This window comes from Dermochelys coriacea, chromosome 19 (assembly GCF_009764565.3).
Source record: "Dermochelys coriacea isolate rDerCor1 chromosome 19, rDerCor1.pri.v4, whole genome shotgun sequence".
NCBI classification, from domain to species: domain Eukaryota; kingdom Metazoa; phylum Chordata; order Testudines; family Dermochelyidae; genus Dermochelys; species Dermochelys coriacea.
This window is the reverse complement of record NC_050086.2, coordinates 6,390,769-6,418,285: the sequence shown is the minus strand read 5'-3', so window position 1 is coordinate 6,418,285 and position 27,517 is coordinate 6,390,769.

The following is a 27,517-nucleotide window of genomic DNA, read 5'->3' as shown; positions in this document are numbered from 1 at the left end:
AATGGAACTTCAAAAATCCCTGGCACGGATTTCGTGGGCGCTCATGCTACAATGTGCCCCACCACTCATCCTGTTCTCTGCTTTGCTGTATGTGGGGTGTGCGCGTGTGTGTGTGTGCGTGATGTGCATTGAGCCATTCCTCTCTGGGTTCACGGTCCCCACTTCCTTCATCTCTCTCCACAAGAAGCTGTGTGATCTAGCAGTTAGATGCGATGTCAAAGAGGGCATTGGGGCATAACTGAGCTGCCCGCTTCCCTGGTGATCCTGGGCATTAGCATCATGTATTTCTGCAGCCCCTTTCATTGCAGTGCTGTGCAGAGTGCTTAGAATGCCTTACCATAGCGATCCGTTAAACCTCACAAGTCTCCTAGCTAGGGGCTAGGGAAGTATGATTGCTATTTAAAGATGGAGGAGTACTTGTGGCACCTTAGAGACTAACAAATTTATTTGGGCATAAGCTTTCATGGGCTAAACCCACTTCTGCTGAAGTGGGTTTAGCCCATAAAAGCTTATGCCCAAAAGTGGGTTTAGCCCACGAAAGCTTATGCCCAAATAAATTTGTTAGTTTCTAAGTTGCCACAAGTACTCCTTGTTCTTTTTGCTTATGCAGACTAACACGGCTACCACTCTGAAACCATTTAAAGATGGGAAAATGGAGAGACACAGAGAGGAAGTGAATTTCTCCAGATGGCGTTGGGAGTATGTGTCAGAGAGAGGACCAAGCTCGCAGTGCTTTATCAAGGTCAGGATCATTGTCTCCATTTTACAGATGGGGAAACTGAGGCACAGAGGGTGAAGGGACTTTTCAGAAGTCACCCAGATGATTAGTAACAGTCAGGACTAGAACTCTCATCTCCTGAATCCCAGTCTAGTGTGATATCTACTAGATTGCAGCCTGACAGTACAGCTTAGAAGCATTTTTAAAAAACTGTGGACAGCCAGGGAGAAGCCCCAGGGAAGGAGGAAAGCAAAAGGAATACTGGTTTTCCAAAAAGGGTAGGCAGCGTGATCCTGATAATTATTGTTCTGTGAGTCTACCTTCTGCTAAAATAATGCAACATTCACTAAAAGGGGAAAAAATATCATCAAACATCTGGAGGATAATGGAATCACCACGGGGCAAGAAAGAATAAACCTTGTGATAGCAGGCTTCTTGTTAGGCAGCGTGGTCTAGGGGACAGGGTACTAAACTGGGAGCCAGGATATGGGGATTCCTGGCTCTTCACTGATCAGCTGTTAGAGCTTGGGCAAATCATTTCCCCATCATCTGTCCTGTTTACTTAGATTATGAGAATCTTAGGAGCAGAGGCTTTATCTCACTATGTGTCTATACCGCACCTGGCACAACGGGGCCCCGAGGCGCTATTAGAAAACTGGTGATGATGGCAAAAGGAGGTTCTTCCCTCCCAAATGTTGATGTGTGAAAATAGCTTTAACACTTGTGAATAGTCCCATTGACTGCACCAAGATTTCCCGTGTCTTTAAAATGACTTAGTGAGTATGTGGGTGCAGGTTTGGGGCCCTAGTGGATGGAGGGCTGATGGTAGATAGAACCTATTTGGATTTTACTCAGGCATTTGCTGCTGTCCCTCATGAACGCTTAGATGGAAATGGCAGTCAGATTGCCTTGGCGAAGAGTCATATGGATTATAAATTGTCGGCAAGACTGTAAACAAAGGGTACCACTAAAAGGTGAGCAGGTTGTGGGGAGGTGGTGAGTGGGGCGGCCCAGGGATCGGGAAAGTTTGGTTGTTTTTGGCCTTTTGATGAATTATCTGGAAGGGAGGGAGCAGCATGTCCGTGGTGTTCTCCTCTGACTCTAAATGCAGAGGACTTGCAAAGGACAGGGAAAAAGTGAGCAAAAAAGAGAGGGACAGGTGGAAAATACCAATGGGAGACTAAATATGGAAAAATGTCACCTGGCCAAAATGAAAATCTCGGGGAAATTATGGATCTTCACTGGGAGGGAGGACTGTGGGTGGCCGTCATGCTGAGAGACCTCGCACTGGGGATGGGTAGTGAATTAGATGGGAGCTTGTAATGTGGGATGAGAGTTAAAAAGGCCAGCGCAAGTTTTGGGCTTCGATCCTCGAGGACGCCCATTGCAGGACAGGGGGCGGACAGTCCTTTTCCAGTTGGGTGAGGTCCGACCACACCTGGGGCACTGTCTTCTGTTCTGGACCGCGTATTATCAGCAAGATATTGACAAGCAGCAGAAAGGAAACAAAAGTGGTCAGACAGCTTGCGGGGTTGGTTGATGGGGAAAGAATCAAAGAAGAAAAACGGGCCTGATTCTCTTTTTTCTGTTGCCCTTCACCGTGCTGTTTTTACACCAGTGCAAGGGGAGGGGGGACTGCATGGCCATGATGATCTGGTTACATTTCACACCCACTTTTCACCAGTGTAAATAACCGTGTAAGGTGTGGAGTGACAGAGGATCAGGACACAGGACGCGGTCACAGCCTGTGACTGCATGTTTCAGAGTAGCAGCCGTGTTAGTCTGTATTCGCAAAAAGAAAAGGAGTACTTGTGGCACCTTAGAGACTAACAAATTTATTAGAGCATAAGCTTTCGTGAGCTACAGCTCGTCCGATGAAGTGAGCTGTAGCTCACGAAAGCTTATGCTCTAATAAATTTGTTAGTCTCTAAGGTGCCACAAGTACTCCTTTTCTTTTTGTGACTGCATGAAAGGTTTAAACGCTCAGGGTGAAACCCTGGCCCCACTGAAGTCAGTGGGAGTTTTGCCATTGGCTGTCATGGGACCTAGATTTCACCCCAAGGAGGGGGGAGGACGTGTTGAGGGCGGTAAAGGAGAATGAGGGGAAACGGGATGAAATTCAGAAAAGGATGATATACACCTTGTCTTCAGTGATCACACAGTGCTGAAGGTGCTTGCTAGAGCTCTGCTTTATTCTGTGTCCGAGTCCAGCTGGCTGTGCCTAACAAGAGCTTCCCAGTGCCCCGCCCAGCCTCTCTGCCTGGGAAGCTCAGCCCTTAAAGCCACACTCCTTGATACCACAATGAGGAAAATGCTGACACTGGCATCACCGTTCGCTGAGGGCCATCCATCATCCAGGCGCTGCTCAGCAAATGGCTGGTAACAGTCTCCTCCGTCACTCCCTCCCTGGGTTGGATTTGCACTAGTGCCCAAGAAGAGAAAGGCTTCCCCGCTACACGGGCTCTTGACCTCCTGTGGAAGGCGTAGTGGGTAGAGCTCTGCAGAATGGTTAGTGGGGAGAGCTCTGTAAAATGTTCATGCCACCATGTGCAGTGGAGTACAGGCCTTATCTAAACTCAGTTGTTACTTTTCTCTCTCCCCTGGATTACGGGGACTCCCCTGAGTCCCCAGCTGTGACTCCATTACAGGGAGGAATCTGCAGCAGTCACGGCCGTTGCCTGTGAGAGCCGTGGGCTCTGGAAGGACCACCTGAGTGCGCACAAATCAGGGGCTAATACATATGCCTAGGAATCACCGGGGGAAGGGGAGCTGGGGCATCCCATGTGAGCCGGGGCCAGTGAACGGGCCACTCTTGTTCCAGGGTTACCTGAAACATCATAGGCCGTGGTAGGAGCAGTTCAGGTTTCTAGTGCAGAATCATGCTGGCTTGCGAGAGGGAATAAATGAAATGTAATTAGTACTGGTTATAGAAAAGAAATAAGCATTGACGCCGGAGGACATGCAATTACACCCTTTATTTTCACTTGAAATTGCCAATCTGGGTGTTAATGCAGGGTGCTGTTTTTTTGCTGACATTTCTAAACATCTCCTGCTTATTTACATGTTTTCAAATGAACTGTAATCGCACGCAGAGTAATTGCTGCCTCTCTGGTGCCCTATCAGGTGGAGTACAAACAATAACACCTTAATTGCTTCCTAGGCGACAAAACTTGTTAGTGGCCCCTGTGATCAGGGGCTGCAGCTTCTAGTTTGATCTTACAAGGGAACCGAATCAGCGCTGAGCCCTCGACAGGCTGTGAGGCTGGTTCGACTCTCGTCGGTTCCTTGAAGCGAGAAGGGGCTGTGATGGGGGGTCCATGCTCCACACGAAGGGTCGGGCTATGGCTCAGACCCCGTGCCCATCCAAGGAACTGAGAACTCACCTGCGCAAGGCCCTGTTTACCTTCTCCCAAGAGCAGAGGGGCAAGGAGCTTGTCAGTTGCCCTTCAGGTCACCCATGCTGAGCAAATGTGGGCTGTGTCAGCACCTGGGGTGGGAGGCCTTTAAGGGAAACCCGGGGTGGAGAGTCAGTGACTTGGTTTGGGGTAAATCTCCTTGGCACAGTGCTAGGAGGAGCTGTGCCACAGGGAGCGGTGGGGGTGACTCAGCAGGGGGCGCTCTTCCCTCTGTGTTGATACGTGTGGTGTTGTGCGGGATCTACGTGGCAGGGGCATGAGGATGATTGACAGCTCTTGTGATTGTTCACGTCCCACCCGTGGATGGGTGTTAACTCCAGGACCCTTGTCCAATTCTTACTACCTGATGCCATTCTGCCTGGTGACAGGGACGCCGGCGGACATGCAATTACACCCTTTATTTTGTATTCGTGTAACCCCTAGGACCCTCAGTCATGCATCCAGATCCCATTGTGCCAGGGGCTGTACAAACACAGAACAAAAGACAATCCCTGACGCAAAGAACTTAGAATTTATTGTTATTTATTAAGAATCATATTTACGATGTTACGGCCTGATGGCTAGTCAAGATCAGGGGTCCATCGCACTGGGCACTGTACGGAAGAGTGGACGGTTTCTGATCTAAATAGACAAGATGGACACAGGGTGGGGGAACAATGGGATGGTCACAGTTTTACATTGCTGCTGGGTTAGATTCTGGTGGCCTCTGCAATAGGAGAGAGGCAGGCCCCATTAGCAGTCTCCAAAACGATTCAAAGGGATACTGCCCAGTTCCTATATGCAGCACCTTCAATCTCTGATGTGCGGCATCATTCCGGCCATGCCCAAGAAGAGCCCACTTCTGGGCCTCAACACAAGAGACTTGTGCAACTCTGCTAACTGGCTGACCCTCATTACTCAGCTTCCGGAGCGCCTACCTCCTTCACTATTTATTATTATTATTATTATTATTATTATTACAGTAGCTAGGGTTGCCAGTTGTGATTGGATGTAGTCCCGGAGGTGTCATCACACATCATAATCTTCAATTAAAGATTAATCTTTAATTCCTGGAGATTCCAGGACAATCCTGGAGGGTTGGCAACCCTAGCAGTAGCACCTGGAGGGCCCCAACTGAGATCAGGACCCCAATCGTGCTAGGAACTGCCAGAGAGCAGGCGATAGTCCTAAGGGAGTTAGGTGCCGAAATACCTTTGCAGTGTGAACAAGAGAAGACAGACAAAGGGTGGTAGGAAGTAGGAATATCATTCCTGTTTCACAGATGGGAAACTGAGGGAGGAAGTGGCTTACCAGGGATTCTGGGACAGAGCCAGAAATCAAACCCAGCTCTCCCGAGTCCCATATCATCCTTCCTCTCCTGTCCTTTGATGGGCTCTTGGAGGGGAGGTTGCTCCATTGTGACCTTTTCTGCTTGTCTGAAAACTTTTTTTCGCAGTTAATTTGGCTAACGTGACAGCTCGGGGAGCGGGAGGGGCATGGAGGGGAGATCTTGGTAATAATTAGTATCCGAGGGAGGCACACAAATCTCTCAGCCTTTGCGGTGGGGACTTACATCAGGTTTTGTTAGGGTGGATCCTTGTAAATTTATATCCCATCAGTAAAGTTGCCTTCCCCCCCCCCAAGTTATTTAGATTTTATATCCCACGTTTTACAAGTAATAAAACCACAGTTGCTTTGGGGATTTCTTTTTTATTTTTCAACACAACCGATAACGAGGCACAGCGAACGAAGAATCCTCAACCTCTTCCTGTCACCCACAACCACTGGTGGGACCCCAGCCAATGAAGAGAGAGAGACTCCCCCCCCACCTCAAAATGCAGTACCCGCGAGAGAGTGGGAAGGCGAGGAGGGGATGCCCTGGGGACAAGACATGGGCTGATCAGTTTATGATTGCATAGCAGGGGCTGGACTATGTCCCAGAAAGTCCCTTCCAGGCCTGTGTCCCTAGATGGCAAAGGCCTGAGAAGGCTCCCCCCTGCCCCCCCCAGGGAAATACATAAACCAACGCCTGTTCTGGGTGCATGGCATGGAGGGGTGGTTCTTTTACAAGCTGCACTTGTAAGGAGGGCAAACAGATGTTGTTTTCCTCGCAGAGACTCTAATTTACAGCTGCTCTCAAAAACCCCTGAAGACGGAGAAGTGGTGTTTTCACAAAAGAATTGGGGCCATTTGCTCCTCCTCTTCTTGGGCAGTGGAGACACGCCGTCTCCCCCCCCCCACCCCCCGCTTCTGCCGCTTGGCTCTGGGGAGGGGACGCAGGGACACGTTTCGGAGCAAATAATAGGCCAAGTGCAGGGATTTTGGCTGATGCTTTTTTCTGAGCTCTTGGGGTGGTTTGAAGCTGAATCTTGCAGTGAAATTAAGGGGAGAGCATGCCACAGCTGGATGGATGCTGTGGAGTTCCTCACAGGAGGAGCTTAGATTTGGCATAAAGGGGTCTGCAGTAGAACTGGTCTGGAATTTTAGAGGGTGCAACACCCCCAAAGTCAGTGTGTCTAGTGGTTAGAACATGGGCCTTGGGAATCAGGACTCCTGGCTTCTACTCACAGCTCATGGAAGGGAGTGTGGTCTAGTGGTTACAGCAGGTCTGCTGGGCTCTGTTCAGTGCCTTGCTGAGTGACTTTGGGCAGGCCACTGAGCCCCTCTGAGCCTCCATTCCCCTGCCTGTCAGTGGGGTGGTGGGGACTGTGTCCAGATAGGTGCCAGAATCCCCTTCAGCAGCTGGAAGGGTCACATTGGATCAGATCAATGGCCAGTACTCTGTCTCTGACAGTGGCCGGTGCCATCTGCTTCAGAGGGAATGAACAGAACAGGGCAATTATTGTGTGATCTCTCCCATCATTCAGCCCCAGCTTCTGCAGTCAGAGGTTTAGGGACACCCAGGGCATAGGGTTGTGTCCCTGCCCATCCTGGCTAATAGTCATTATTAGACCTATCCTCCAAGAACTTCTCTAATTCTTTTTTGAGCCCAAAACTTTTCGTCTGCATAACATCCTCTGGCAAGGAGTTCCACAGGTTGACTGTGTGTTGTGTGAAGAAATACCTCCTTTTGTTCGTTTTAAACCTGCTGGCTGTTCATGATTCTGAGCTCCTGGAAATGCAGGTGCTGCTGCACTGGGCATGGGGGCATCACAGCTGGCCCGTGCAGAGAATCCACAGCCCTGCCTCGCCTGCCCCAGTCCCAGACTAATGGGAGGGTTCACCCAGGGCCATCGCTACACAGAGTTCACATCACTGCCTGCAAGGGCTCTGAAATCCTTGCCTGAAAGGTAGCATGAGTGTATAAAACAATGTCTGTACTTTGACCCGTTAAACTTTTACCCCCAATTGGGGAGATTGCAGATTATGTATTCCTTACGTCACCCGTTCCTAAACCGAATTTCGCACCCCTTGATAATCTGTACCTTATTCCCTGATAACCAGAAACTTCTATGCTTAAACTCTGTACCGTTTTCTTTTTACTTCAACATCATCTTAATAAAATTATTAATTCTGTGGGTTCCTCCTCCCGAGCATTCAAGGAGAAGTTGGTTTGAGGGCATGGGAGGAATGTCTGATGATTCTAATAGAATTAGTGGCAGTGTTTCTTTGAAATGTAGGGATGGCTAATTGCACTGTGTTAATTTGCTGTTGATACTTAGATTGGAAGGTTAATTATTGTATAAGTACCTGGATCTGTTACATGGGCACATTTTACAAACTGGAAGAAAAGTGACATATAACTATGCAAGTCATACAGGTGTGTAAACCACAACTGCAATATCTCTATTGTAGATAGATAGCGCCACTGTAACATGTGAACTGTAGCTAACATAGACACACATGCTTATCCCTTAGCATATAAGAAAATAACAGAGTCCCCCAACAGACAACTGCGAATGGCTGATGAGCATAAAATAAATTACTGTTAATTAGATCAAAACATTGCTATGTCTTTGTGTTTCTTAAAGCCCGATGAGCAGAAAAATAACAGAGGCTAGATTTTTGTTAACCCTTCAAGTGTTGTGCCCATATAACAGTGCTGCAGAGCCAGCTGTTGGGGAACATCTGGCCGATGTCTAGCAGCGCTAGATGTTTATTTTAGGGTTAATTGATCTGTGGCTTCCCCAGGCCCTGGCTTCAGCACCTCACCTGAAGAAGCCAGCTGTGTGTGAGCTGGGGAGAAGAGGCAGATGATACTTAGAAAGACATCAAATACGGTTGCTTTGCTTGTACCATTAGGGACTTGCAGAGAAGATGCAAGCTGTGCTAACATCACTGAAATTTCATGTTAGTCAGGCTAGCAGCCGTGAACATTAATAAGGTGCACGTTTAACTAAATATCTTTTTTCCCCGCTCTTCTCCTAAGGAATAGGGTGCAATTAACCGCTGCTCTTTAAATGCAAGCCAAGAATTTTGGAATAAAATATGAAAAGCCCAAAGTTCCTTTCTAATATTAACTGTAATGCGATAAACTTAATTGAACATTTTACGATGTCATCCTCATTTCCCTTTTTAATTAGGTCCTTCTTCCATAACAACATGAAAGCATATGACTGTGAACCTCCATGAGCTGTTCATTATGGCAGGCGCTGAGAACTAAAATTAGCACCAAGTTATTAAGGCACCAAAGTGGTGCTTCATCAGAGCTTTTAGGAGCCCATTAGAGTCTCGGCATTGAGAGGCAAGGCCAGGAACAGCGCCTGGAGCATGGGGCCCTAGAGAGGTCTTCTTTCCGGAGTCCCAGCTAGCATTGGCAAGGGAATGCGGGAATCCTGGCATACCCCAGGCACTTATGGGAGGGAGGGAACTCTGCGGGAATCTGGGCTGGCATAGATTGGGCACTGCTGGGAGGGAAATTGTTCTGCTTAAGTCCTAGCTACAAAGGAGTGAAGAATGCAGTAAGAGCCGGCTATACCCTGCTAGTGCCCAGTGGGGCATGGGTCAGGCACAGCGGGGGTCCTAGCTACCACAGACTGAGCAGTGCATGGGAGTCTAACAGATCTCCGCCAGCTCTCGCTGCTCAGCTTCTGAGACCGGGAGGGCTTCCCTCGCTGCCTGAACCCTCTGAGCCATGCTGATTTCTGCACATTTTTCTCCAGTGCTGCTGACTGGGCTCTTCCCCCTGTGTAGGGAGGCGATGGAACGCCGATTGATTCGGCCTGCCTGCGGAGGGTACGTACATGGCAGCTCAGCGGGTCATATCGCCACCACCCTCTTGCTTTGAAATCCACCATGCTGAGATGGGACTTGGTGGGTTAAGGGGGTGCTGTGTGGTTCAGTGAAGCTTGGTACTGTACTTGCTCCCCAGTCTCATGGCTCTGCTCTAAGGAGCTCCCAGTAGCCCAGGGCTCAAGCCTGCTGACTCTCGCCTGGGTTTGAGTCCCCTGCAGATTTGCTGCACCCGGCGATGGGCGAAGGCCAGGATGGGGCCTGTCTGTGCGGCTAAGGAACATATTCTAGGTGCATTCCTTGCTGGCATCCTCCCAGATGGGCCAGCCAGCTTCCCGTCTAATAGAGCCGGACAGGTGCACCCCGCCGCTCTGCTCTGCTGGGTTAATGAGTTACGATGCTGCGTCTTTGGAACGTGATGGATGGGTCCGAATCTGGCAGGCGTTGCTGTACAGTTAATTGGGTTCTTAGCATCAGTCATGGGGACAGTCTGTGTATTGGGGGTGGCCCCCCAAAAGCAGTATGCACCCCAGATCAGCAGGAGCTGACATCAACCTTCCTGCCCTGGCTCAGCAGGATTAGGAGGCAGGGGTCTCATTGCGCACAGGGGCCTGAACTGAACCCCGGCTGTGGTGGTAATTGAGTTTAAGGCCCCTCACTGCCTGTTTTCTCTCCCTTCCCATTCTCTGCAGCCTCGGAATGGGGAATTAATCTCGTTTAGCAACGTAAACAACTTAATAAAATTTAAAAAAATAAAAAAAGGGAAGAAAGATGAGTTAAGGCTTTGATTTAACGACCTTGTCATTAGCAATTCGTTAGATATTCATGGTGCTAGGCCTGATGGTGACGGAGGTGTTTAATATGCAGGCAGGCCGGCCCTACGGGTCCCATGGGTATGCGGGTGCCCCAGACGGAGCAGGGAGGGGGAGCTGATGTGTATGTTGCCTCCCCCCCCTGCCCCCGTCAGCTCTAGGGCATGACCCCCAAGGGGCTCAGTAAAGAGACCAACAGGAGCGTATCATTGTTCCTGGCAGAGATGGCAACTTCCCCTGGATCTGAACTGGTAAAGAAACAAGTCAGCTGAGTGGTGGATCTGTCAGTCTTAGGGGCTTGTCGGGCCTCCGTTACCATAGTATCTCGGTGCATCACACTCTTTAACAAACTGATCCTCACCCCGCTTACTCCAAGGCAGGGGAATGCTGCTGTCCCCATCTTCCAGATGGGGAACTGACACCCAGATCCCCAGAGCAGTTTGGGCTCCTAACACCCATTGAAATCAATGGGAGTTAGGAGCCTAAATACCTTTGAGGCTCTGGGCCACAGAAGTGAGGGGTAGGTATCCTCTGCAATTGGAGGTGTGATTGCAGCATCTGAGACATACTGGAGCTAGCTTCCATCTCGCTGGCTTGGGTACCGAGAGAGTGGAGCCGTGGCAGACCATGTCCAAGCCTGCCTGGCGCCCTGGGTATGTACGCCGGCGGCTGGCCCATGCTGAAGTCTTGGTTCCTGCAATTTGATTGCTGTTGGGGGTCACACTTGCTAGATTAAAGTTAGCTGTTGCAATCCCAGTGCAGATGGACCCTTGGGGACTTGCTCTAGGTCGCAGGGGAAGTTGGTGGAAGGGTAGAGACTTAAACGTAGGTCTGCCAAGTCCCTGGATAGCCCCCTACCCACTACAGCACCCTTCTTCCTGTGTTCTCACCCACACGTGTCGCATCTGAGCCCCTTCCACACTGATGGCTTTGGAGACTGAACTCCACAAGAGTTCTTTGTGCCAGAGCAGTCTGGTCATGTAGAGAGAGCACCAAACTGGAGTCATCACAACTGGGGTCTCTTCCAGTGACTCATTGTGTGGCCCTGAGCAATGTCACGGCCCCCTTCTGTGCCTTGGTTTCCCCCACCTATGCTGCAGGGCAGTTGGGAGGATGATTTATGGACTGATGGTGGGTGGGACGGCAGTCCTTACGAGGGGGCAGTGCTTTGGATGTGCAAAGTACTACGCAAAAGCAAAGGGCCCAATTCAATTTGTGCCAGCGGACATGAAATCAGGGGGTGGCCAACGGAGTTATTTTAGATGTGCATCAGTGGGAGAGTAAAATGCAGGGCTGGGTAGTAATATCCCCATTTCACAGCTAGTGCAATGGAGGCAGAGAGGAATGAAGTGACTTGCTGGAGGTCACACTGGGTGTCCAGAGCCTTGCTGTCTGAGTTCATTCATAGGGAGCTTTTTAAAACAACTGCTATAACCTCGGAGACAGCGTCCCGACCATCAGCCCAAGATCTCTCTTTAGAAATGCTCCCCCCAATTCGTTCTTCACCCTTTCTGACACCCCAGCAACCTGTGGCTGGTTGTCCTGTCCCCATCTGCATTGCTGAGATGGGCTTCTAACCTTTCCCAAGTAGGTGTCTGGAGGGTTCCGTCCAGCCAGCCTCCATCCTCCTGCTCCTCGAGTGCCCAGAGCTGTTCGTGTGACAAGCCTGTTGCTTTCCATTCAGCTCCAAGCTAAAGGGCATTGGTGAGCCGGGGGCGGAGGGCGTCCCTCTGCTGGGATTTGCCCTCTCTGGAGTTGGCAGGGGAGGAGAGCTGTGGGTGGATGAAGAGCGCTTGTTGCTGCAGTGTCCCAGCTGTGTCAGCGTGCTCCTCTTATTTCTCCTGAATGACCTCGCTCTGCCCAAAATCAACCCCAGGGAGAATTGAAGCTGGGAGAGTAAACAGATGCTTTGAGTGAGGCTAGAGGCCCGCTAGAGATTGCCACAGCTCCTCTCTTCTGGGGGGCTTAGTGAAGAGGTGCCAGCTGGCGTGCAGAGGGGGAACCAAGGATGGAGAGTGCATGTGCTCGTGTGAGTGAGTCTCTTCTTTACACTCTGGGAATGCTCGTGTAGCTTGTCACGCCGCTCGGGCCTTACTGAACCGAACTGAAATCAGGCGCCTGTGAGCCTGTGGACTTGTGCGAGAATTTGTGTGCGTGCAAGACAGCCCCACCCCCTCCCATGCAAGCAGCCTCAGGAGGACAGGTGCCTTCTAGGGTGCCAGTCTAGGGCCTGCTGGGGAGCAGCAATGAGCTGGCTATCATGGCACTGTGGCAAGCTGTGCTCTGCCAGGGCACGGTGCCGTGGTGGATGTGGGACAAGGTCTGTACCCGGCTGCTTGGGGTGGCCCTGAGCCAGCTGCCAGCTTCACCAAAGCAGGGCATGCTTCCGTTTGGGGCTGGGGTCAGAGCCCTGTTAACAAGCATGTTCTCCCTGCGCCCCAAGAGCGGGCGCTGGCCCCAGCTGCACTGGGGGTGTGAAATGGAAACAAGGCTCCGTGCTGTCCTGGCTCCCTCGCTCAGTGGAAGCAGCACCCCCTCAGGGCCATGGACAATTGGTTTTGTTATGGGGGATGGTGGAGTTCCAAAGTCCAAGCTGGTGAAGATCCCTTTAACGAGCAGTTTTGTACCCAGACTGAATCTTTCCACTTTATTAAAAGTGAGATAAATGAGCTTCTGTTCCAAACTCAGTGTCTCCTTTATTAATGCAGCCAGTCCCTGTATTTTCAGTTGTCTCTCAGTTGTCTACACCCATGCCTCTGACCTCCCCCTCTGCCTCAGACCCCCGTGATTCATTCAGATAATGGCCCACAGCCTCCCTTTGTGTCGGGGGCCAGGTGGTGGTTGGTAATAGCTGAGGAATGCTTTATCGACATCAATAATTGTTAGGTCTTCCTGAAATGTGTCTTTAGGATGGTAAACTCCCCTGCCTTGTCATTCTCCGGTTGTTCCCTTATTATCAAGCAGATTCCAGGGCTGCAGCAGTAGCAGCCCTTAATTGCCAGCTATCTGCGCTGGATCCATATAATGGGGCTACTCTACAGAGGAACCACCCAGTTCTTGGCTAGGAAGGGGCTGTGCAAGCAAGGTTCTGCCCTCCACGGTGCTCAGCCAAGGTGATCCACAGCCCCCCCGGGTGCCCCACATACAGCTCTGTCCAGCCACCCTGACCCACCGCCACCTCCTATTCCAGTCCTGGCTTCCCCTGCACATGCTCTGCGCATGCCCCTCGACCTGCCTCTGGGAGGCTGGGGTTGTCCTCTCTGCCCCCGGTGAGATTCACTGAGAACCAGGCGATGCCTCGCACCCGCCCCCTGCTCCTTCCAGCGGGTCCCACCCTGCGCCCCGACCAGCTCTGGCCACAGCTTCATCCAGCTTCCTTTCGTGCAGAGCGTCCAAGCCAGGCACTGGCAAATCTGTGAATGAGAGCCAGCCGGCAGCTTCCTCTGGCACAGCCGGTCCTCCCGCCTCTCCTCCAAGGGCCTGTGTAGTGACAGGAATTAACTGAAGACTTGAATTACCCCCTGAATAATGGGGAGTAATAGCACTAGCCTCCCCGAGGGGCTGGCTGACAGCTCAGAGACCCCCCGTGAGATATTGTTATTTGTAGCCCCAGGAGTCCCAGTCTTGGCCCAGACCCCCATTGTGCGAGGCACTTAATATTGCAGCGTACGAGGGATCAAGCCAGGGACCTCTAGAGCTACCAGCCGTAGTCACCAAAGAGCCAGGGATGCTAGTTTTGGCTACACGGCCGGTGGGGGCGAACCACCCAGCCTGGCTAGACAGATCGACACTAGCTTGGACTGAGCTAGTGCACTAAACATAGCTTTGATGAGGAGGTAGACAGTAGGGCAGGGGTGCACAGCACGGCCCTCTCCTAGATGTAATCAGAACTGCTCTGCTGTGTGTCATAGGCCCTATCCTGCTAAGATTCTCCTTGAATTCAGCTACTGGGGGCTGTGGGTTTAGGCGCAGGAGGATGGGTTCTTTGGAGCACAGCGAAGTGGGCGGCTGTGGCTTTTGTTGCATGACAATAGGACCCCATTCATCACAGTTCATCAATTGATTGCACCCCGTTTTCTGAATCATACCCCTTTGGCTCCCCCCATGCTGTGAAGGAAATCGGCAAATGCCTGATCCAGTCAGCCTGGCCTAGTGAACCCGAGCACCCTTGAGCAGTGGCCGCGAGGGAGTGAGTGGCTGGGATCATTTGTAGAACAGAGCAGTTACTCCTGGCTGCTGAGTTCAGCTGGTAACAACTCGACCCCGGCGGTGTGTTCATAGGAGATATCAAAGCTTCTCTGAGTGAGAGTCCTGAAAACCCCAGTGACTCATCTTGTCTTCCAGCTGCCCAGCTTATTATCTCCAGCGTTCTGTCTAAACGGCCAGGGGATCTGGCAGCTGCTGCTACGGCAGGAAAGAGAAACCTGGGGACTCCAGGGACTCGAGAAGTGAAATGGACAGCGTTTTGTTCCCCGCATGGAAAAACATCTTCCCCGCATTTGTTAGGGGTCAGTTAAAAGCCATCGCGCATGCTCGCCTGTGTATGAACAGCAAACTGGAAAGTGTGGCTGCTTTCCTGAGTCGATTTTATGCGCCGCTCTGTGTTTAGACTTCCATGCATAGGGCTCTGTGTTGCACCGTGTTCTAAATAGCAGAGATGCCACATGGGTTTTCATATGGTGGCACCTCCTTTGCAGGCTGGTCCGGTGTGGTTTGCAAATGTCACCGGTATAAGCAGCACCTAGGGAGGACATATGACCCGGGGGATGATCATCATAAGAGCAGCGGTTTCTTAGCCCAGTAGGATCTCAAAGGGTTTTGCAATGGAGGGGGAGGTGTCTGACAGATGGGGAACCCGAGGCCCGGAGCTGCAGTTGCCATTGTTGTGCTCATAAGCTGTCTCAAAAGGGATGCTGCTCTCTGATAATTTGGCCCTAAATCCCAGATCCTCAAAGATATTTAGGCACCTAAGTCCCATTGAAACATTGAGGATCTGGGCCTAAGTGACTTCTCTAAGGTCACCGAGTGAATCTGTAGCAGAGCTGGGAATGGAACCTGGGTGTCCCAACTCCCAGCCTGGTGCTCTAGCTACTGGACAACACAGCCTCTATGATAGAAAAACAAAGAGCAGGTGGCTTTTACCTTTCCCCTCGCACCCTAGGCCTTGTCTACGCTAGAGGTTTGCACCAATTCAGGGACAGGGGAAACGGGGGGAAGCAATTTGTCAGGGGCCACAGAGCAAGTTCATGGTAGAGCCAAGAATAGAACCCTGGTCTGCTGACTTCCATGCTCCTGCCCTATCTGCTACTCTTGTACCAAGACCCCAGGGTGCTAGGTGCTGTACAAACTAAGACCGGAAAGAAGGTCAGTGCCCTACAGAGTTAAGCTCATGCTGCCCCCTCAGCTGTAGGGATTTGTGCCTGATGTTAAGTAGGAAAAAAAGAAAAAGAAACAGGTTAAAAATATCCAGAGGAAATTAGCAATGCGGGGAGAGGGGGAGAGAAGGAAGGTGTCTGACCCTCCCCAACATTTCAGCAGGAGACTCCACCTGCGTCGCTCACCCTCTACCTGCCATGCCAGTGAGCTTTATTAGTGGACCGTCGAGAGAGCAAATTCTTAACTCAGCGCTGGGCTCTGATGACCTTGCGATCAATAGATACGATTTAAAACAGTTTAATTACCCAGCATTATGTCCCAGCTTTAATTACTTTGCCTGGACCTCGAAATTGATTTTTAAACTTTCACCTCTGCTTTAAAGTAAAAAAAAAAAAATACCAGAAAAGAAAAGATAGCCATGTCTGGGCCAGTGCTCCTGCTATGAAGAGCCGAGGGGAGCTTTGTCTGTTTTATTTCAACTAAAATGTCTGGATCGCACGGAAGGGGGAACGTTAAACACTGCTCCGGCTTTGCCCTGCCAAGAACTCTGCAAATCCCCGGGACAGGAAGCAGAAGGCAGTCGGTCAAGTGCTCTTTGAAAGAGAGTATTAAAATAAATACACTGACTTGCTGTTATTATTTAGATTAGGGCTGTCAAACGATTAAAAAAATTAATCACGATTAATAGTGCAATTAAAAAAATTAATCACGATTAATCACACTGTTAAACAATAATAGAATACCATTTATTTAAATATTTTTGGATGTTTTCTACATTTTTAAATATATTGATTTCAATTACAACAAAGTGTACAGTGTTCACTTTCTATTTATTTTTTAATACAAATATTTGCACTGTCAAAAAACAGAAGAAATGGTGTATTTCAATTCACCTAATACAAGTACTGTAGTGCAATCTCATTATCATGAAAGTTGAACTTACAAATGTCAAATGATGTACAAAAAATAACTGCATTCAAAAATAAAACAATGTAAAACTTTAAAGCCTACAAGTCCACTCAGTCCTATTTCAGCCAATCGCTAAAACAAACGAGTCTGGTTACGTTTGCAGGAGATAATAGTGCCTGTTTCTTCTCTACAATGTCACCTGAAAGTGAGAACAGGCGTTCGTTTGCATGGTACTGTTGTAACCAGCGTCGCAAGATATTTACGTGCCAGATGCGCTAAAGATTCATATGCCCCTTCATGCTTCAATCACCTTTCCAGAGGATGTGCGTCCATGCTGATGGGTTCTGCTTGATAACAATCCAAAGCAGAATGGATCAAGCGATGTTCCTTTTCATCATCTGAGTCAGAAGCCACCAGTAGAAGGTTGATTTTTTTTTTTTTTTGGTGGTTTGGGTTCTGTAGTTTCCATATAGGAGCGTTGCTCTTTTAAGACTTCTGAAAACATGCTCCACGCTTCATCCCTCTCAGATTTTGGACGGCACTTCAGATTGTTAAACCTTAGGTCGAGTGCTGTAGCCATTTTTAGAAATCTCACGTTGGTACCTTCTTTGTGTTTTGTCAAATCTGCAGTGACAGTGTTCGTAATTCAAACAACATGTGCTAGGTCATCATCCGAGACTACAATAACATGAAATATATTGGCAGAATGCGGGTAAAACAGAGCAGGGGACATATAATTCTCCCCCAAGGAGTTCAGTCACAAATTTAATTAACACATTATTTTGTTAACAGGTGTCAGAGTAGCAGCTGTGTTAGTTTGTATTCGCAAAAAGAAAAGGAGTACTTGTGGCACCTTAGAGACTAACAAATTTATTTGAGCATGAAGTGAGCTGTAGCTCATGAAAGCTTATGCTCAAATAAATTTGTTAGTCTCTAAGGGGGGAGAGAAGGGGAGGGGGACTCTTTAAGGGAGCCAGGCATGTTTCCGTGTTCATGGGGGGGCTCGTTAGCTCACCCACAAAGTGTACATGGGTAGCACTGGACCTGGCTGCTGTCCACCCTGTGTGGCTGCTGACGGGACACTTCACCCTAATTGCAAGTCACCCAGATGCTTCAGGCTTTGCCCATGAAGTCTTCCCATGGCTCAATTTCCCTGCAGGGCTGAGCCTAAGTGAAAGCAGGGAGACAACTCAGTCCATTAGCTCCGGCTTCTCCACTCGGCCTGGCTGTGATTAATCATTCATCCAGCTCTGGGAACCCTGGCATTGTTTATAGGGAATAATTACACCTCTCTCTCTTTTCTATTTCACTGCAGTGCTGCAGCCCAGCGTTCCTGGCTCCTTCTCCCCCCGCCTCCCACCCCACCCACCCCACAACCCTTGATGCCAAAAAAATAAAAAGAAATCACTCCTGAGCCAGCGGCAGGCAAACTTTTGACAAGCTGATCAATGAGGCCTGCAGGGGAAGAGAGCGCTTTTTAAGTAATTAGAGCAGAAAAAAGGGGCTGAGAGACGAGCCCTGGCTAATGGAAGCCAGGCCTGGCGGGTTGCAGCGAGCAGGTCTCGGCCAGCATCTGATGCCTGAGAAAAGAGAGAGTGGGAAAAATCGCCTGTGGAGAGGAGTTTCTGAACTTTCAGGCTCACCCTGGTTCTTTCAAGCTGTGAGTTCAGAGCTGCCTCCATGCATAATTCAGGGGCCTGCTAAAGTGGGCCCTCTCCTTTGTGTTCGTTCTTTTGGGTGGCGCCCGCCCTTTCGGTTCCGCTTTGGCACCCATGCTCCTTGTTTCTACCTGCCTGCCAACCCAATCGGTGGCTGGGTTCTCCCCTCTGCTTGGGTAACCAGGCACCCTTCTGCCGTCCCAAAGAGGCCCTAAAACTAGCACACCTGGCCAGGAGAAGATGGTTGCCTCTTCACAGCAGATACGATCAGGGCACAGAGCTGATGTAGCAGCTCCTACGCCACTTCCCTTGTGGCTGGGGTGAAGGGGGCGCGGACACAGCTTCCCTGTGCCCCCATGTCCCTGCTTGATCTATCAGCCACTTGGGGCCACTGCCAGCTGGTGTAATTTACAGCAGCCCTCGGGTTGTTCTTGTTAACGCTGTGGGAGCCCAGCTCCTAGGCTGATGGGTGAATGCAGAGTGCCGTCCGTGAGGCAGCATGGGCATGAGGCCCTGCCTTGAGCATTGGCAATGCTGACTTTCTAGGCCCCATACTGGCTCAACCACTCATGGGCTAAGCAGATGGCCCACTTGAGCATAAAGACCAGAGGGGAAGGGAATTTGTGACTTATCTTCTCCTCTTCTAGCAGCAGGTCTTTACACCCCTCCCTCTTCCCAGCTCCACACTGGGTCTGGAGAGGAAGACTCTCTTTTGAGAGTTCAGGCCCAATCCTACCTCCCTGAGCCTTTTTCACTGCAAACTGTGAGGCCAGCCCTGGCAGGCAATGCCACCTGGTGACAGTGCAGTGTGGCAAGCAGCACCCTGTGGACACCTGCTAAATCAAGTTGGTGCCATCTCACTGTTGACCTTGCATGGCACGCTGGCTTTTCATCCACATCCACGCTGTATCAGGCTGAGAAAGGGAGTGGACGTCAGAGGTTGCCCCATTCAAGCGGGCACCTTTTTGCCTAGAGACCTGTACGGGCATATGATTTATTGCAGAGACACTGCTGTCAGGAATGCTGGCCCGAGGCAAGCTGTCTGCTTCAGCTGATTAAAGCTGTTACCTGCTGATCTCGGGGACCTGGGCTGGGAGCAGAGATGAAGAAGGAGGGAATTCTGCATGGATAATTCCAATCAAAGAGCTGTCTTGCTACCAGTCTGCTTTAAAATGCTAATCAGATCCCAGGCCATAGGACTTTCTTGGGTGAGAGCTGCACTGAAGGATCAAACTCCTGGAAGGGTGCAGAAATGGCTCTGTGGCCATTCTGAGGGATGCACCAGGATCATGGTCTATTATTCCACACAGCTGCTGCTGGAGCTTGATATATCCTTAGTAGATCATTCCAGCTATCTGGCCCCATAATGCTGGTTATGAGTTTAGGGCCTCATTCTTCATTTCCTTATGCCACGGGGAGCCGTTGACAGCTGTGCTAAGCGCAGCTGGAATTTACTTCTGTGTGCACAAGGGCAAGGCACCACTGATGCCCTGGTTTGATTCCAGTGTCAATTCTCAGGGAAAGCACTCCTCGGTGTGAGTGAGAGCGGCAGAATTGTTATTACAGCTGCACCTAGACACTCAAACCAAGATTGGGCCCCATTGTGCTAGGCACTGTACAAACAGCTCCTGCCCCAAAGCGCTTACAGTTGAAACAGGCAAGTAAGATACAGACTGGGGGGCATGACTCACTCAGTGTCGCACAGCAGCTCAGGAAGTTGTATGGCCCGCGTTATACAGGAGACCAGACTGGATCATCACAGTGGTTCCTTCTGGCCTTGGAATCTATGAATCTATAACTAGCACCCAGGTGTCTTCTGACTCCCAGTTCACCGCTCTAGCCACTGTCTCACACTGCCTCCTCTTTAGGTTGCCCTTGGACTATGTGGTGCTTGGGACAGAGATTGTGTCTTCCTATGTATTTGTGCAGCATTTGGCTGGGGTCCCTGGGAGCTACCACAGTGCAAACAAATAATAATAGTCATGAGAAGAATAAACAGACCCTAAAAATGATCGCAGGTGGCAGAGAATCAATCCAGCCCCTTTGCGGAGGAGTGAGATTTAATAACACGTCTCAGCCGCTGACTGAAACATCATTAACAAAAATTCATAGTCCTTAAAAATGCAAACCAAATGTGGGGCTGAATGTCTGTAATTGCAAAATTCCTAGACTCACTCAGCCAGAGATAAACGGTGTTATTTAGGAACAGTTTGAAAGCAGACAAATTGAAAACAATGGCCAGATTCTGCTCTCAGTGACATGAGTCCGAAGTCCCATTTACTCCACTGGATCCAGTGTTGTTGCTCTGGATATACCCTGGCCAAGTACATCAGAATCAGGCCTGGTAGATCTTTAAAATGTAAAGCGTGCAGGAAGCCTGGTCTCCACATCCAGATGTTTGCCAGCCCTTCTGTTTGCTCAGGGATATACTGAACCTGCCTCTGATTTACATCAACAACTCCCCACCCCCCACCCCAATGGACTCCAGTGTCGTTACTCCTGATTCTCATTGGTGTAACTGGGAGCAGAATCAGCCCCACAGAGCCCTTTTTCTGAGTGCTTCATAAGCCAGAATTTCAGAGGGTTTCTCCCAGTTTTAGCCTTCACAGGCTGGTTAAAACTGGTAAACATCTGAAGTGCTTGTAAAAAAAAACCCCACTGCTGTTTGTTCAGTGCAGGGTGGGATGTACATAACTAGTCAATAAGCATTATTATGCTGGAGTTCCCCACTGAGTCTGAGCGTCCCATTCTGTGCTGGGAAGCACTGCACAGGACGGGGAGAAAATGCATCTTCATTCCTCCCTTGCATTTCTTGGATCTCAGTCTGCTCTGGGCTGAAACAGCCCTCAGCATACACCAGAGCACTCTCCCCAGCGGCTGAGCTGTCGGACAGCCTAGAATCCCTGTAGGCTTGTGTCTGGCACATCTCTTATCCTGGGACTTGAGCTTACAGTGGCCCTATGTTGGGCCCTGTGCAAGAGGAATTCTGCCCCGGGCCAACTGTCATGTTTTAACAACCCCTGCACGGTGCCGGAGTGGAGAACCAGATCTAGCCTCACCTATTTTACTTCCTCAATTCCAGTGCTGGGACTCATTCCCCTCTGGGAGATCCTCAGAGGTCCCTGCCCTCTCCAGCACCCGGGCACCCCTGGGTAAGCTAAGATGAACTCTTAATTAAGCAGAAGAAATCTAAAAGCACAGGGGAGGCCAAACAATTTTTAATGGTGCATTCAGAGCCCAAATCCTGCAGCCACTCACCCATGTATGGAACACCCACTGTGTGTGTGTGTGTGTGGGGTGCACTTGCAGGATTGGGGCCGTACTGTTGACTTCTGCTTACTAAGCAAATCGCCATTGAAAGAGCTTGTTCCCATGGGCCAGTGGCTTTTGCACACAGGACGGTGGAAACGATGCACGATTGAAACAGGAGCTTTGACATCCACCAGAATGCATTTTGGAAAATAACAGCATGAGTTTAAAAACCAAAGCAAGTGAGTGGCCAAGGGAAATTTCGCACTGCACCCATCTTTGTGACAGGCACAGAAACGGCCCCAGCTTTTTAGTCGAAGGCTTTGCCCAGCGCTGGTGAGTGAGTGAGCCCGATTCTCCATGGGTGTTATGGTGACAAACTGGACTAGCATCAGGCCCATTTGCCTTGTCTGGCTGGGCGGTGGGATGATGATGTCGTTGTGGGAGGGATGTGAATGGGAGAGGGTGAGAAAGGAAAGGCAAGGGGTGGGTTTAGAGTATGTCTACACTGCATTGTAAACCCAGGTTTATGGGATCCAGGCGTGTGGCCTTGGTGGTTCGAAGCCCACGCTTGAGCCTCCACGCTGTGCTGTAAACCTAGGTTACTATTGCTGGACCGGGGTCTCTCAGCTGTGCTGCTGGGTCCATACTGCACTACGCAGCCCTTCTGACTCAGGTCAGCGGCTTGAGCTGCATCCATATGGCAAAACGTCAGGGGTGGGGCCTGAGTCACAGACTGAGGCTCTGACCCACCCAGCAGGGTCCTGAGCGCCTACTGACTTGAGTCTGAGGATATGTGTCTACACTGCATTTTAAAAACCCACAGCAGCGAGTCTCAGGGCCTGCGTCTACAGATGCGGACTAAAAACTGCAGTGTAGTCGTGCTTTGGCTTGGAGCTTGAATGTCTACAGAGCTGTTTTCAGTGCCATAGCACGAACCCTGCGAGCCTGAGACTATTCTAGAGTCGGGCTCTGAGACTGGTTGCTGCAGGGCTGGAAACGCAGTGTAGACGGAACCTCTGGGTTCCAGAACAAGCAAAGTAAAGACTCCCCCGATGAATCCGTCCTGAGGTTGACACAAGACCTGTTCTTGGGAGCAAGTGGACATTCCGCTGCAGACCTCAGTGCCTTCAACAAAACTTCTGGCCCCTTCCTTTACACTAAATTTAAGAGGATCTGGTGGCTTGGGGTGTAGCATCAGGGCACGTGCTGGTGAAAGACTATGAGCCCTGTATCAAGTATCCATTCTTATTGTAATGCAGGGAGGTAGCTGGGTAGCACCACGTTGTTATTTTACATTCTGACGCTGTATTTAAAAGGAAAAGCTTTTGTCCTTGACTCGACCCTCCTTTTCAGGTCTTCTGATGAGCACCCTTTCGGCTCCTTCTAGGAAGCAGGGCTGAGACAGAGCCTGGTTAATTAAAATCCAGAAGGCACCAATGCTTGATGTGACAGGCAGAGTAGCTGCTGGAACTCGGCCGGCGTATCAGTGCATTACTAGGCAGAGTCTAATTTGCAATCAGAGTGTGTCAGTGCTCACTGCTACCCGGTGAAACCTCCGCGCCTCAGCTCTCCTCAGCATGCCATCCGTGTCCTGTGGAGATGTGATGGCAGGCTTCTCCAGTGACCCAGAGACCGAGCAAGCATCCTATTAGTGGCCAAAGGGCATGGGGCAGAGGGAGAGGATGGATTGAGGAACCTGCAGGAGAAGAGAAGAGACTGAGTAGAAGCTCTGGTGAGAGAGATGTGCATGACTGGCTGAAGCATTGGAAGAGTGTACATCCCCTCCCACTCTAATGGTGGGTCCACTGGAGGATAATAGACTACTACTGCTATCAGCTAATGGAGTTGTTCCTTTAGCTCACGTGGTAGAGATCTGTACTGTACTCTTGAGGGTCTTGGGTTCAAATCGCTGAATCATTATAAATACCCAGCGATCTTAGTCTTCAAGAATGCTGTGAGCATCAATGAATCAACACTTGTGGGGGAAAGCCCTCTTCCCCCCCCCCCCGCATTTGCAGATGGCGTTAGGGAAGCTCAGAGAGGTTAAGGGACACACCCAAGGTTGCAGAGGGAGTTAGAACCCAGCAGGGCCTGTGCTCATACTGCACTGAACAAGAAAGGCCTTGTTGCAATGGATAGCTCTGATCGAGGCCCTGCCTCCTGCGGACACTTCTCCCTGATTCATTTGGGATCTCTGGTAGGCTCCATGAGGAACTGACTCCATCATCATCATCATTAGGTGTATTATGGTAGTGCCCGGGGGCCCCAGTTCCTCCCATTGTCCTTCCCCCAGAGCCAATCTCCGATTTCCTGGGGCCCCTCCCCGTGATTGTCCCAAGCACACCTGTCAGCTGCCCTGCCTGTAGACCTTCATTTCCAAAGCACTCCCACACCCCACCCCATTCCCGGTGAGGTTTCACTTTTAGCACAGGCCAGAAAGTTATTTTGCATTGGCCAGTGCTGGATCTGAGTGTGGGGGCACATGGATCCTGCACCATTTTCATCTCATCTGACTGCAGGGGGAAAGGTGCTCCTCCGAGGGCGAATGAGAGCCTTGCTCCGCTTATCCCAAGTCCCGAGTGAGCCCCTTAAATCAAAGCAGTGAGGGACACAACTCTGAGCGCTATCATCGCTCTGCACCGCAGGGGTAGCTCCACAAGGCTCCTTGACATCGGAAATTCCAGGCACTGGGCTCCATGTTAAACCTGGGTTGCATTTTCTGAAGCAGATCACTTCTTTGGCTGGTCCAAAGTCCTGGCCCAGAGTACAGAGTGGATGTGCCCTAACCACTGCTCAGCCTGATGTCCCATGAGAATGGTTCCATACCAAGAAAATTTAGCAAAGAGTAATGCAAGGCATAGAACAATATAGAGAGGGAAGGGTGAAAACTACCACCACCGAGTGGGTTGTTCCTGGCTGACTAGAAGTAGGGAGCTAATAACTTCTCAGGGGAATTTCCTTGGCTGCAAATAAATCACTCGGGAAGCATCAATTACCCTTTTCCGCTCAGATGTGGCTCTGCACCCACCACCACATAAGAGTCCCTAGAAGGGAAGTTCTGCCACTGTCTCACCATCCTCCTAGCACCTTGTGCTACTTGGGTTTTCAGACCATGGTGTTTTGATGCTATCAGCCGTGTGACAGCTCAGATTTTATACTGCCTATAAATATATGTGTTCTCTCCTCTGCTACCTGGAAACTGGAAGTTTTGACTGGTTCATCTCTGCTTGAATTACAATAAATCAGATGAGAACAAAATCCTCCCTGAATATTGAAATCCAGCCATCCTTGCTGGAGCCTTGCATCCTTCGTCCACCCTGCTTTCAACCCCATGACACAGCTGCTGGAGCAATCTAGCGACGGCGCCGGGGTGGCACAGAGCTTTGGGGAGCATGGGAGCAGAGCCAGCCCTTGCCGATCCACGAAGCTGGTGGCTGCTGGCCTCCTCTAATGTGTGAGACCTAGAGAAATCAAGGAGAATTTCAGCTTGCAAAGAGCCTTGAAAAATGTAACTCTTGCAAACTGAGTTCTAGGGCTCAAGGCACTAAAAACCACAGGTTATTCAGAGCCTCTCACAGTCTCCCAGGGCTGGCCAAGAAAAACCCAAGCTGTAGGATCCTGGAATTTTGGAAAGGCCCCCAGATCAAATCCCCATGGTAGGAAGCCATGCTGCCTGGCATACCACGGATGGCACTAGGGTCTTAGCAAGCTCCTTACCAGCCAGTTGCCCATGACTGAGCTGGCTTCTCTGCTGAGTGGCCAGTGTGGTCTCTGGCCACAAGGAGGGGGCGGCTCAATAGCCTTAGAGCAGCATGGTCTAATGGACTAAGCAAGGGGCTAATCCCAGGTCTTCCACTGGTGGTGTTGGTCAAATCACACAAGCCAAAATGTTCACATTTGAATGCCAGAAATTAAGCACTTGAGTGCAAAGGTGCTGATCCCCCGCAGCTTTGAATACTGTGTCCCACATGAGACCATTTCCAGCTCTGATCCGGGGAAAGGGGTGTGTCTTCCCCTGAGTTCTGCATTTCGCCAGCCCCAGATTCAACATGAATTTTGGCCAAGTCCCCGACTTTCCCTTGGTGCTGTGGGGAAACCTCATGAAACCAACAGTTTCAATGTCAAATTGTAGTTGACTCAGCCTTGCTCCAAAACAGATGCATGTCCCCAGCTGCCTTGTCGAAGCCTGTCACTACTCATCTCCTCTAACACCTGTGCCTGGCTTGCTGCCTCTAAGCACCCTGGTTTACCCATCTCCTCTGGGCCCTTCACGTTCTCCTACACCTCTTTCAAGGACCATGGCGTATCCATCTTTTGGGGTCCTGCCCAACTCCCATCCAGCCTCCCTTGTACACCGGCAACCTCCCTTATCAATCTGTGGTGCTTATATGGCCACCACTTACCATGGCCTCTGGGCACCTGTGAGGTAGGGCAATGCCCTCCCATTTCACTAATGCGGACCTGAGGCTCAGAGCGACTAAGTGAGTTGCCCAAGGTCATATGGGGTATCTGTGGTGGAGCAAGGAATTGAACCCAGCCTAACCATCAGAGGAGTGAAGTTCTGGAACAGCCTTTCAAGGGGAGCAGTGGGGGCAAAAGACATATCTGGCTTCAAGACTAAGCTTGATAAGTTTATGGAGGGGATGGTATGATGGGATAGCCTAATTTTGGCAATTAATTGATCTTTGACTATTAGCTTTAAATATGCCCAATGGCCTGTGATGGGTTGTTAGATGGGGTGGGATCTGAGTTACTACAGAGAATTCTTTCCTGGGTGTCTGGCTGGTGAGTCTTGCCCACATGCTCAGGGTTTAGCTGATCGCCATATTTGGGGTCGGGAAGGAATTTTCCTCCAGGGCAGATTGGCAGAGGCCATGGGGGTTTTTTGCCTTCCTCTGCAGCGTGGGGAACGGGTTACTTGCTGGAGGCTTCTTTGCTCCTCAGAGTCTTTAAACCACGATTTGGGGGCTTCAATAGCTCAGACATAGGTCCGGGGTTTGTTACAGGAGTGGGTGGGTGAGATTCTGTGGCCTGCGTCGTGCAGGAGGTCGGACTAGACGACCATAATGGTCCCTTCTGACCTTAGAGTCTATGAGTCTCTGATTCTAACCACTGAGTCATCCTTCCTCCTCTAAAGCCCAGCGGTGTCCTGTGTCCTCCCAACCTCCTCTAGGCCCTGTGCTTGACCTGCCTCCCCAGTTTGCTCTGCGAAGGTTCTGGGCGCAGAGCATAGAAAGCTGCTGCCTCAGTGGGAGCAGCCGGCAGTGTATGTGCTGGGTTAGAGCCGCTGCGGCCGCGGGTAGTTAAGGGCTGTGTGTAAAGTGCTTTAGGATATTTCAATTAATGTAACAGGCTGCAAACACAAGTGGCTGATTGCCAGTGGAGAGGGGTCATTGGCTCCACTGCTCCCTGCTGCCAGGCTCTGATATCTTGGCCCCTCAGGCTCCTTGCCCGCGACAGCTTGCCAGCTGCGTGCTTGGTGAGGTCCTGCAGCAGGGCAGGGGGAAAGACGTGAGGTCACTTCGGGAACTGCCCAGCGACCTCTTTGCAGCACGCACCGTTGGACCTGCTCGTGCTAGGTCAGGGGGGCCCTTGGGTCAAGGGTGAGCATTGGGGCAGGGGTAGAACAGGCCAGCTCTTCTTCAGAGTAACTGCAAACGGGGGTGGGGAGAGAGGGGCTCCAGGCCTGACAGCCAGCCCAGTGCCTTCCTTCTACAGAGGTGCCAAGGTCAGGTGCGTGGGTAATAAAGTGGGATACAGGGGCCTTATCCTATAATGCTCCCACAGCTTCTGCATCCAACATCCCGAGAGGGGCCCGGGAAACTATCCGAGCTGGGTCGGGTGGTAGCATTTGGACTGGGACCAGGGGTTCGGTGCTGGGGAATAGGAACTGGGCCCCTCTGTGCCCAACTCCTCCCAAGGTTGAGATTTCAGTTCAAAACGAGCACACCCTGAGAACCTGGCTTCACCGGGAGCTCTCGGCCACCTCTGGGAGGGCGCCGGAACTGGGTTACTATTTCTTTGTTTGGCGGTAGCATGTAGGAGCCTCAGTCACGCAGACCAAGACCCCATTGTGTTAGGTGCTGTACACAGAGAGGGTCCCTGCTCCAAGGAGATTATAGGATGTGGGAAACTAGTCCCCTTCTGGCTATGGGTCTAATCCAGAGCCACGGGGCTGATTCAGATCTATGCCCCTTTCTCTCAGAAATGTGTGTGTGTGTGGGG